This window comes from Macaca thibetana, chromosome 2 (genome assembly GCF_024542745.1).
Source record: "Macaca thibetana thibetana isolate TM-01 chromosome 2, ASM2454274v1, whole genome shotgun sequence".
Taxonomy (NCBI): domain Eukaryota; kingdom Metazoa; phylum Chordata; class Mammalia; order Primates; family Cercopithecidae; genus Macaca; species Macaca thibetana.
Window position 1 is genome coordinate 40,413,712 of NC_065579.1, and position 11,126 is coordinate 40,424,837.

The 11,126-nt window shown below is 36.8% G+C and overlaps 1 pseudogene across 1 annotated transcript; it reads left to right on the top strand.

Moving 5' to 3' along the window:
* Positions 1–399: 399 nt before the first annotated feature.
* LOC126948178 (heat shock cognate 71 kDa protein-like) lies at positions 400–2,484 on the top strand (annotated as a pseudogene). Its single transcript, XR_007723355.1, has one exon. The product of XR_007723355.1 is annotated as a heat shock cognate 71 kDa protein-like (transcript).
* Positions 2,485–11,126: the final 8,642 nt, after the last annotated feature.

An 11,126-nucleotide genomic window follows, 5' to 3' on the forward strand; every position in this document is an offset into this window, starting at 1 on the left:
GGAACTCATCTTTTTAAACACTTTTTTTTTAAAGGTAATGTCTCACCATATTGCCCAGGTTGGCCTCAAAGTCCTAGGCTCAAACTATCCTCCTGCCTTAGCCTCCTAAGTAACTGAGACTATAGGCCCACATCACTGTACCCAGCTGCTAGAAAGGAAAATTCTTATACACTATTGGTGGAAATGTAAATTAGTATGACTATTATGGAAAATAGTATAAAGTTTCTCAAAACATTTAAAAATAGTTACCATATGATCCAGCAATTTCACTACTGAGTATTTATCCAAAGGACTTGAAATCAGTATGTCAAAGAGAAACCTGCGATTGAACTCACCTGCAGTTCTTGGGGTTCCTGTGGCTTTCTTCTTTGTTGGAGCCAGGCCTACATGCCAGCAACCATGTCGAAGGGACTTGCAGTTGGTATTTATCTTGGCACCACCTATTCTTGTGTGGGTGTTTTCCAGGACAGAAAAATAGAGATAATTGCCAATGATCAGGAAAACCGAACCACTCCAAGCTATGTCGCTGGACACTGAATGATTGACTGGTGATGCCATAAAGAATCAAGTTGCAATGAACCCCATCAACACACCAAACGTTTGTGATTCCAAACATCTGATTGGACGCAGATTTGATGATGCTGTTGTCCAGTCTGATATGAAGCATTGGCCCTTCATGGTGTTGAATGATGCTGGCAGGCCCAAGGTCCAAGTAGAATACAAGGGAGAGACCAAAAGCTTCTATCCAGAGGAGGTACCCTCTATGGTTCTGACAAAGATGAAGGAAATTGCGGAAGTCAACCTTGGGAAGACTGTTACCAACGCTGTTACTTTAATGACTTTCAGTGTCAGGCTACCGAAGATGCTGGAACTATTGCTGGTCTCAATGTACTTAGAATTATTAATGAGCCAACTGCAGCTGCTATTGCTTACGGCTTAGACAAAAAGGTTGGAATGAAAAGAAACGTGTTGATCTTTGACCTGGGAGGTGACACTTTCGATGTGTCAATCCACACTACTGAGGATGGAATCTTTGAGGTTAAATCTACAGCCAGAGACACCCACTTGTGTGGAGAAGATTTTGACAACTGAATGGTCAACCATTTTATTGCTGAGTTCAAGCATAAGCGTAAGGACATCAGTGAGAATAAGAGAGCTGTAAGATTCCTCCGTTCTGCTTGTGAATGAACTAAGCATACTCTCTCTTCCAGCACCCTGGCCAGTATTGAGATCAATTCTCTCTATGAAGGAATCAACTTCTATACCTCCATTACCCATGCCTGATTTGAAGAAAAGAATGCTGACCTGTTGCATGGCATCCTGGACCCCATAGAGAAAGTCCTTCTAGATGCCAAACTAGACAAGTCACAGATTCATGCCATTGTCCTGGTTGGTGGTTCTACTTGTATCCCCAAGATTCAGAAGCTTCTCCAAGACTTCTTCAATGGAAAAGAACTGAATAAGAGCATCAACCCTGATGAAGCCATCGCTTATGGTGCAGCTGTCCAGGCAGCCATCCTGTCTGGAGACAAGTCTGCAAATGTTCAAGATTTGCTGGTCTTGGATGTCACTCCTCTTTCCCTTGGTATTGAAGCTGCTGGTGGAGTCATGACTATCCTCATCAAGCGCAATACTACCATTCCTACCAAGCAGACACAGACCTTCACTACCTATTCTGACAACCAGCCTGGTGTGCTTATTCAGTTTTATGAAGGTGAGTGTGCCATGACCAAGGATAACAACTGCTTGGCAAGTTTGAACTCACAGGCATACCTCCTGCACCCCGAGGTGTTCCTCAAATTGAAGTCACTTTTGACATTGATGCTAATGGCATCCTCAGTGTCTCTGCTGTGGACAAGAGTACAGGAAAAGAGAACAAGATTACTATCACTAATGACAAGCACCATTTGAGCAAGGAAGACATTGAACGTATGGTCCAGGAAGCTGAGAGGTACAAAGTTGAAGATGAGAAGCAGAGGAACAAAGTGTCATCCAAGAATTCACTTGAGTCCTATGCATTCAACATGAAAGCGACTGTCAAAGATGAGGAACTTCAGGGCAAGACTAATGATGATGACAAACAGCAGATTCTGGACAAGTGTAATGAAATTATCAACCGGCTCGGTAAGAATCAGGCTGCCGAGAAGGAAGAATCTGAACATCAGCAGAAAGAGCTGGAGAAAGTCTGCAACCCCATCAACACCAAGCTGTACCAGAGTGCAGGAGGCATGCCAGGAGGAATGCCTGGGGGATTTCCTGGTGGTGGAGCTTCTCACTCTGGTGGTGCTTCCTTGGGGTCTACTCTTGAAGAGGTTGATTAAGCCAACCCAAGTATAGATGCAACATTGTTCCACACATTTAAAACATTGAAGGACCTAAATTTGTAGCAAATTCTGTGGCAGTTTTTAAAAGTTCAGCTGCTATAGTAAGTTACTGGGCATTTTCAACACTTGAATATGGCACATATGCACAGGGGAAGGAAATAACATTGCACTTTATAAACACTGTATTATAAGTGGAAAATGCACTGTCTTAAATAAAACTATTTAAAATTGGCAACATTAAAAATAAAACAAAGAGAAACTTGCATTCCCATGTTTATTACAGCAGTATTCACAATAGCCAAGAGATGGACTCAACCTAAATGTTTATCTATAGACAAATGGCTAAAAAAAAGTGATATATACACACAATTGAACACTATTCAACTATAAAAAAGGAATGAAATGCTATTATTCACAGAAACACAGATGAACTTCGAGGACATAATGCTAAATGAATCTAAGACACGGAAGACAAATGCTGCACGATCTCACTCATCCATAGAACCTACAAAAGTTAATGTCATAGAAGCAGAGAGTAGAATAGTGGTCACCAGAGGATGGAAAAGGGGGAATGAGGGAACAGGGAGAGGTTTGTCAACGAGTATAAAGTTACAATTAGATAGAAGGAATAAGTTCTAGTGTTTTATTATATAGTAGGTTGACTACAGATCATAACCATGTGTTTTATATTTAAAGGTAGCCAGAAAAGAAGATTTTACATGTTCTCACCACAAATAAATGAATAAATGTTTGAGATTATAGATATGCTAATTACCCTGATTTGATCATTACACAATGTATATATATATTGAAACATCACACTGTATCTCAGTGTCAATTAAAAATTTTTTAACTGTCAAAAAACAAAAAATTTAGCTTCTCACTCAGCCTCCTCTTACACCAATTTGGAGGAAAGGGGAAGGGATGTCTTGTTATTACTGGGTGGTAATGTAAAGCCAGCATTTTCACCTGTCCTACACTGACATCATAGGCTGAGAATGAAATAGCTTTATGTTATTGATTTCTAATTCAATTTCATTTATGTAAGAGAATTTATTATGTATGATTGTAAGTGGTTCTATAGCCTAGGATACGGTCTCTCCTATTGCATGTTCAATGTTAACTTATAAGGAATCAGTATTCTGCTGCTATTGAGTGTTTTACAAATATTAATTGGATCAAGTGTCATTCAAGTATTCTATATTCTTACTTATTCACTCTCTACATCTACCTGTTCTATCAATTGCTGAAAGAGGGAGTGTCAGGCTTTAATTGTGATTTCTCTATTTCTTTTATATATTTTCTTTATATATTTTGAACCTCTCCTATTGTGTTTATACATGGGTAGGATAATTACATTTTTTCAACAAATTGACCCCTTTGTTAATATGAAATGGTCCTCTTTTTATCTCTGGTGATAGTATTTGTTTGAAATCTACTTTGTTTGATACTAATAGAGCCACTTCAGCTTTCTTATAATTAATTTTTGCATAGTATATGTTTTTATCCTTTTACTGTTATTTGTGTCATTATACTTAAAGTAGATTTCTTATAGGCAGGGCAGCATATATATTGGTCTTGTTTTTTTGTCCAGTGTGACAATCTTTGTGTTTTAATTCAAGTCTTTAGATTATTTACAGTTAATGAAGTTTTCAATATCATTAGGTTTAATTTACCACCTTGCTATTTCTTTCCTTTCTATCGCTTCCTTTTTTTCTTTTTTTTTTTTTTTTTTTTTTTTTTTTTTTTTTTTTGTAATTATACTTTAAGTACTGGGGTATTTGTGAAACCGTGCAGTTTTGTTACATAAGTATACACGTGCCATGGTGGTTTGCTGCACCATTCAATCCATCACCTACATTAGGTATTTCTCCTAATGCTATCCCTCCACTAGCCCCCCACCACTTGACGTTCCCCTCCCTGTGTCCATGTGTTCTCCTTGTTCAACTCCCACTTATGAGTGAGAACATGCAGTGTTGGGTTTTCTGTTCTGTGATAGTTTGCTGAGAATGATGGTTTCCAGCTTCATCCATGTCGCTGCAAACGACATGAACTCATCCTTTTTATGACTGCATAGTATTCCATGGTGTATATGTGCCACATTTTCTTTATCCAGTCTAGTATTGATGGACATTTGGGTTGGCTCCAAGTCTTTGCTATTGTAAATAGTGCCACAATCAACATATGTATGCATGTGTCTTTATAATAGAATGATTTATAATCCTTTGGGTATATACCCAGTAATGAGATTGCTGAGTCAAATGTTATCTCTGGTTCTAGATCCTTGAGGAATCCCCACACTGTCTTCCACAATGGTTGAACTAATTTACACTCCCACCAATAGTGTAAAAGCATTCCTATTTCCCCACATCTTCTCCAGCATCTGTTGTTTCCTGACTTTTTAATGATCACCATTCTAACTGGCATGAGATGGTATCTCATTGTGGTTTTGATTTGCGTTTCTCTAATGACCACTGATGATGAGCATTTTTTCCTATGTTTGTGGGCTGCAAAAATGTCTTCTTTTGAGAAGTGTCTCTTCATATCCTTTGCCCACTTTCTGATGGTTTTTTTTTTTTCTTGTAAATTTGTTTAAGTCCTTTGTAGATTCTGGATATTAGCCCTTTGTCTAATGGGTAGATTGCAAAAATTTTCTCCCATTCTGTAGGTTGTCTATTCACTCTGATGATAGTTCCTTTTGCTGTGCAGAAGTTCTTTAGTTTAATTAGATCCCATTTGTCAATTTTGTCTTTTGTTGCCATTGCTTTTGGTGTTTTAGACATGTAGTCTTTGCCCATGTCTATGTCCTGAATGATATTGCCCAAGTTTTCTTCTAGGATTTTTATGATTTGAGGTCTTATGTTTAAGTCTTTAATCCATCTTAAGTTGATTTTTGTATAAGGTGTAAGAAATGGGTCCAGTTTCGGTTTTCTGCATATGGCTAGCTAGCTTCCCCAACACCATTTATTAAATAGGGAATCTTTTCCCTACTACTTGTTTGTGTCAGGTTTGTCAAAGATCAGATGGTTATTATGTGTGGTGTTATTTCTGATGCCTCTGTTCTGTTCCATTGGTCTATATATCTGTTTTGGTACCAGTGCAATGCTGTTTTGGTTACTGTAGCCTTGTAGTATAGTTTGAAGTCAGGCAGCATGATGCCTCCAGCTTTGTTCTTTTTGCTTAGGATTGTCTTGGCTATGCGAGCTCTTTTTTTGGTTCCATATGAACTTTAAAGCAGTTTTTTCCAATTCTGTGAAGAAAGTCAGTGGTAGCTTGATGGGTAAAGCATTGAATCTATAAATTACTTTGGGCAGTGTGGCCATTTTCATGATATTGATTCTTCCTATCCATGAGCATGGAATGTGAAACTCACTCAAAGCTGCACAACTACATGGAAACTAAACAACCTGCTCCTGAATGACTACTGGGTAAATAATGAAATGAAGGCAGAAATAAAGATGTTCTTTGAAACCAATGAGAACGAAGTCACAATGTACCAGAATCTCTGGGACACATTTAAAGCAGCATGTAGAGGAAAATTTATAGCACTAAATGCCCAAAAGAGAAAGCAGGAAAGATCCAAAATTGACACTCTCACATTGAAATTAAAAGAACTAGAGAAGCAACAGCAAACAAATTCAAATCTAGCAGAAGACAAGAAATAACTAAGATCGGAGCAGAACTGAAGGAGGTAGAGACACAAAAAACCCTTCAAAAACTCAATGAATCAAGGAGCTGTTTTTTTTGAGAAGATCAACAAAATAGACCACTAGCCAGAATAATAAAGAAGAAAAGAGAGAAGAATCAAATAGACGCAATAAAAAATGATATAGGGGATATCACCACTGATCCCCCAGAAATACAAACTATCAACAGAGAATACTATAAACACTTCTATGCAAATAAACTAGAAAACCTAGAAGAAATGGATATATTCCTGGACACATACATGCTCCCAAGTCTAAACCAGGAAGAAATCAAATACCTGAATAGACCAATAACACGTTCTGAAATTGAGGCGGTAATTAATAGCATACCAACCAAAAAAAGTCCAGGACCAGATGGATTCACAGCCAAATTCTACTGCAGGTACAAAAAGGAGCTGGTACCATTCCTTCTGAAACAATTCCAAACAACAGAAAAAGAGGGAATCCTCCCTAACTCATTTTATGAGGCCAACATCATCCTGATACCCAAACCTGGCAGATAAACAACAAAAAAGGAAACTTTCAGGCCAATATCCCTGATGAACATCACTGCAAAAATTCTCAGTAAAATTCTGGCAAACCAAACCCAGCAGCACATCAAACAGCTTATCCACCAAGATCAAGTCGGCTTCATACCTGGGATGCAAGGCTGGTTCAACATATGCAAACCAATAAACGTAATCCATCACATAAACAGAACGAATGACAAAAATCACATGATTATCTCAATAGATGCAGAAAAGGCCTGTGACAAAATTCAACACCCCTTCATGCTAAGAACTCTCAATAAACTAGGTATCGATGGGCCATATCTCAAAATAATAAGAGCTATTTATGACAAACCCACAGCTGATATCATACTGAATGGGCAAAAACTGGAAGCATTCCCTTTGAAAACCGGCACAAGACAAGGATGCTCTCTCTCACCACTCCTATTCAACATAGTGTTGGAAGTTCTGGCCAGGGCAATCAGGCAAGAGAAAGAAATAAAGGTATTCAAATAGGAAGAGAGGAAGTCAAATTGTCTCTGTTTGCAGATGACATGATTGTATATTTAGAAAACCCCATCATCTCAACCCAAAATCTTAAGCTGATAAGCAACGTCAGCAAAGTCTCAGGATACAAAATCAATGTACAAAAATCACAAGCATTCTTATACACCAATAACAGACAGAGAGCCAAATCATGAGTGAACTCCCATTCACAATTGCTACTAAGAGAATAAAATACCTAGGAATACAACTTACAAGGGATGTGAAGGACCTCTTCAAGGTGAGCTACAAACCACTGCTCAAGGAAATAAGAGAGGACACAGACATATGGAAAAACATTCCATCTCTTCTTTATTACATTTCTCCTCTTGAATTAACTGATTATTTATTTATTTATTTATTTTGAGACAGAGTTTTGCTCTTGTTGCCCAGGCTTGAGTGCAATGGCGCAACCTCTGCCTCCTGGATTCCAGCGATTCTCCTGACTCAGCCTCCCGAATGGCTGGGATTACAGGCACACACCACCACACCCAGCTAATTTTGTATCTTTAGAAGAGATGGGGGTTCTCCATGTTGGTCAGGCTGGTCTCGAACTCCTGACCTCAGGTGATCTGCCCACCTCGGCCTCCCAAAGTGCTGGGATTACAGTCATGAGCCACCGCGCCCGGCCGAATTAACTGAATTTTTTAAGTGTTCCATTGTGTCCCCACTATTGGCTTATTCGCTTTACTGTTTTCTTTTTAGAGGTTGTTCAAGAGTTACAAATTGCATAATTAATTTATCACACCCAACCTTCAAATAATATTATGCCACTTTCTATACAGTACTGTTAGAATCTTATCACAGTATGTTCCAGTTCTCCCTTCTGCTCTTTGGATTATTGTTAATATTTCACTTCTACATATGTTTTAAACTCCACATTTACTATTTTTACTTTACTTGGTAAGTTGTCTTTTAAATACATGAAAACATGATAAGTAAAAGTCTCTAATCTATTTTCCAAAGACCACGGTTTTAGGTAAGTTTTTGAGTCACAGCAAAATTGAGAGTAAGGTACAGCAATATCTCATATGCCCCCTTCTCTCGCACATGCATAGCTTCTGCCAATATCAACATTCCCCACCAGAGTGTTGCAATGGATAAACTTACATTGATACATCCTTATCAGCCAAAGTTTTAATCTATTAATAAATTTGTCCATTACGTTTTCAATTTCATTGATAGTTTTCATTTTTATAAGTTAAATTTGGTTCTTTTCTGAATTTGTTGGTCATTACTTATGAGTTCTTATTTCATACTTACGTTTTCAAGCTTGGCTTTTATCTCTTTAAATGTAATATGCATGAATATTTTATTTTCTGTCTCTATTAGTTTCATTCATATCTATTGTTTCCTTGTGTGTTTATTTATTTTCTTCATATGTTACTCTGAAGGTGAATAAATTAATAGTAGCATATTATTTTAAATCATTATCTAAATTAAATATTATTTTGTTAGAATTTGGTCTACCCATTTCACTTAGGATTTGTACATACATGTTATACTGGAATATGTGAAACTGATTTATAGTTTTGTTTTATAGGGCCATTCTTGTAAACGTACTCTTTATGTAACTAACCTTCCTGATTTCCTGTCACAACTTGTATGTCGGCCTTATTATGTATTTTTGTGGGATTTTTTTCTTGCCAAAAAGATTTATGCTTACCCTTTTCCAGGCACTTAGGGGCATTACCCACCCAAGGTCACTTAAAAATCAATTCTCAGCTTAAGATATTTTGATCTGCCTGGGTAGTTTGAATTTAGGTAAAAAATTATGGTTAACAAAAAGGAGAGATATTCCCTCTTGCTTCCTTGTTAGTTTACCAGTGCATTTAAAATGTTTTCTGATATTTTATCTATCATTTTATGTAGTTTTTTGTTGTGAGTGCGGGTAAAAAAAACCTAGTTAGCCACGTTACCATAAAATTCAAAAGTCCAGTATCATTCATTGATGGAAGATTACAAATTAGTACAATAACAATGAGAAGAAAAATTCGGTAAAATCTCTCAAAAGTAGAAGCATTCTACTTTTTTTGGGGGGGGGTTACCAATCTTACATTTAGATTTGTTTTTTGGTTTTTGGGTTACCAATCTTACATTTAGAAATGTCCTCCAAGTGCACAAACACTCATTTCAAAGATATTTACTTAGGTATTATGTGAACTAGCAAAAAGTAATGAAAAAAAAAAACCCTACTTTTAGAAGACTGATTAAATAAATTTTTGCACTTCTAAACACTGAACTATTATAGCCATTTAAAAATGCGGCCATTTTATATATACCGATATGTTTTTGTTACCAAGATACATTGATAGGTGAAAGCAAGAAGCTGCAGAATCATGTGATTAGGAAGCTACAGACTGTAAACTGAGTAACTAACTGGCCAATAGGGTGGAAGAAACTTACTTTCCACTGTTTACCCTTTTGTATCTTTAGAATTTTAGGCCATGTTTGTATATTACATCTTCAAAAAAAAAAAGAAGACAGTTATTAAAAGAAAATAACAGTCTTTCCTATTCTTAACATACTATTTTTTCTTAGATCAGGAATGAGCATTGGATTTTGTAAAATTGCTTCTTTAAGCATCTTTATTTGTGATCATATATTTCCCTCAAATCCATTATTTAATTCTAAAATAAATTAACATCCTGGATTATATTATTAATTTATCTAATATTGAGCTTTTCTTGTATTTTCTAAATAAATCTATTGGGTAATATTAAATTGTTATTTTAACAAATTGCTAGAATTTTACCCAGTCCTTCTTTACTTATGATTTCTACACTTATATTCAAAAGGGAAATAAAAGTGAATCAATCTCTAGTTTAATGTTGAGAATACACTCTTACTGTATTTTGGAATTTGGATTATCCCTGAAAGAAGAGCTTGAGGACATTTCTAAGTTTTCCCTGTAGGACAAGAATTTAAGCAATGTAGGAATTATCTGGATTTTGAAGTTTGTGTTAAAACCTAGATAATAATAATTCTGGCCCCAGTATATACAGGGGTAAATCTTTTACTTTTAAAAAATTCATGTTTGTGTTCTTCCAGGCTATTCTATGTTTTCTTGGGTAAATTTTGGTAATTTACAGTTTTCTGAAAAAGCATTTATATTACTTATTCTATGAATAGCATATGTATTCTCTGTTTTACATAAATGAATAAATTTTAAGTGTATAGCTCAACAAATGTATCTGTATATATAATCATGTAGCTAATACCCAGATTAAGATAAAGAACATTTCTATCATTCCAAAAATTAATGGTCTCTTTTGGTCAATAGACAGTCATACCACACCCTGGAATATAACCACATTTTTGAATTTGTATCATCACAGAAAACTGCAAGGGGTTTGCTATCATTGTGAATGATAGGGAAAGATAAGCATTCAGACAGGTTTTCCTTTATGATTCCAGGCCCTGGTGGAGACCAGAAGTCCACAGCCCACTCCTTATGCATGGCCACAGCTTCTACAGATTCACCTGTAAAATAAAAGCCCAACTTCCCTGGCATCATCAGACCCAATGGAAGACTGAGTTCCAATGGTGGCCAGCCGCCTTGTGTTCAGATTTTGATGCATTTCCCAAGGTCCCCTTCTTGAACATTCTTTACTGCGGTCTCCTTCTTGATCATTCCTCTGACTTCTGCTGGTGGCATCTAAAATATGCCTGGGTCTTATTAAATGCATAATTACCAGTAGCAAGTATAACAGGTGATGTAAAATGGTCTTCAGGAACTTTACTGCTCTGTCAGATTTTGTTTGTTTGGTTGACTGGTTTTGCCATTATTGTTAGAATGTCTAAAATAAACCATAGCCCTACCCTTCCTTCTTTAGACCTATTGTCAATGTTGAAACGACTGTGAGAAAAATCTTCCATTTTACTTAGCAAGTCTCCTACCAAGTGAGACCAGGGATTGAAGCCAACAGCCAGCCTGTGTGTGTGTGTGTGTGTGTGTGTGTGTGTGTTGGGGAAGGTTGGAGAGCTGACCATTCTCCTAGCAACTGCCTCCAAACAATGTCCTAATCCCTCTTGCTCCAGCTTTCGGTTTTCCCAGTACTCAA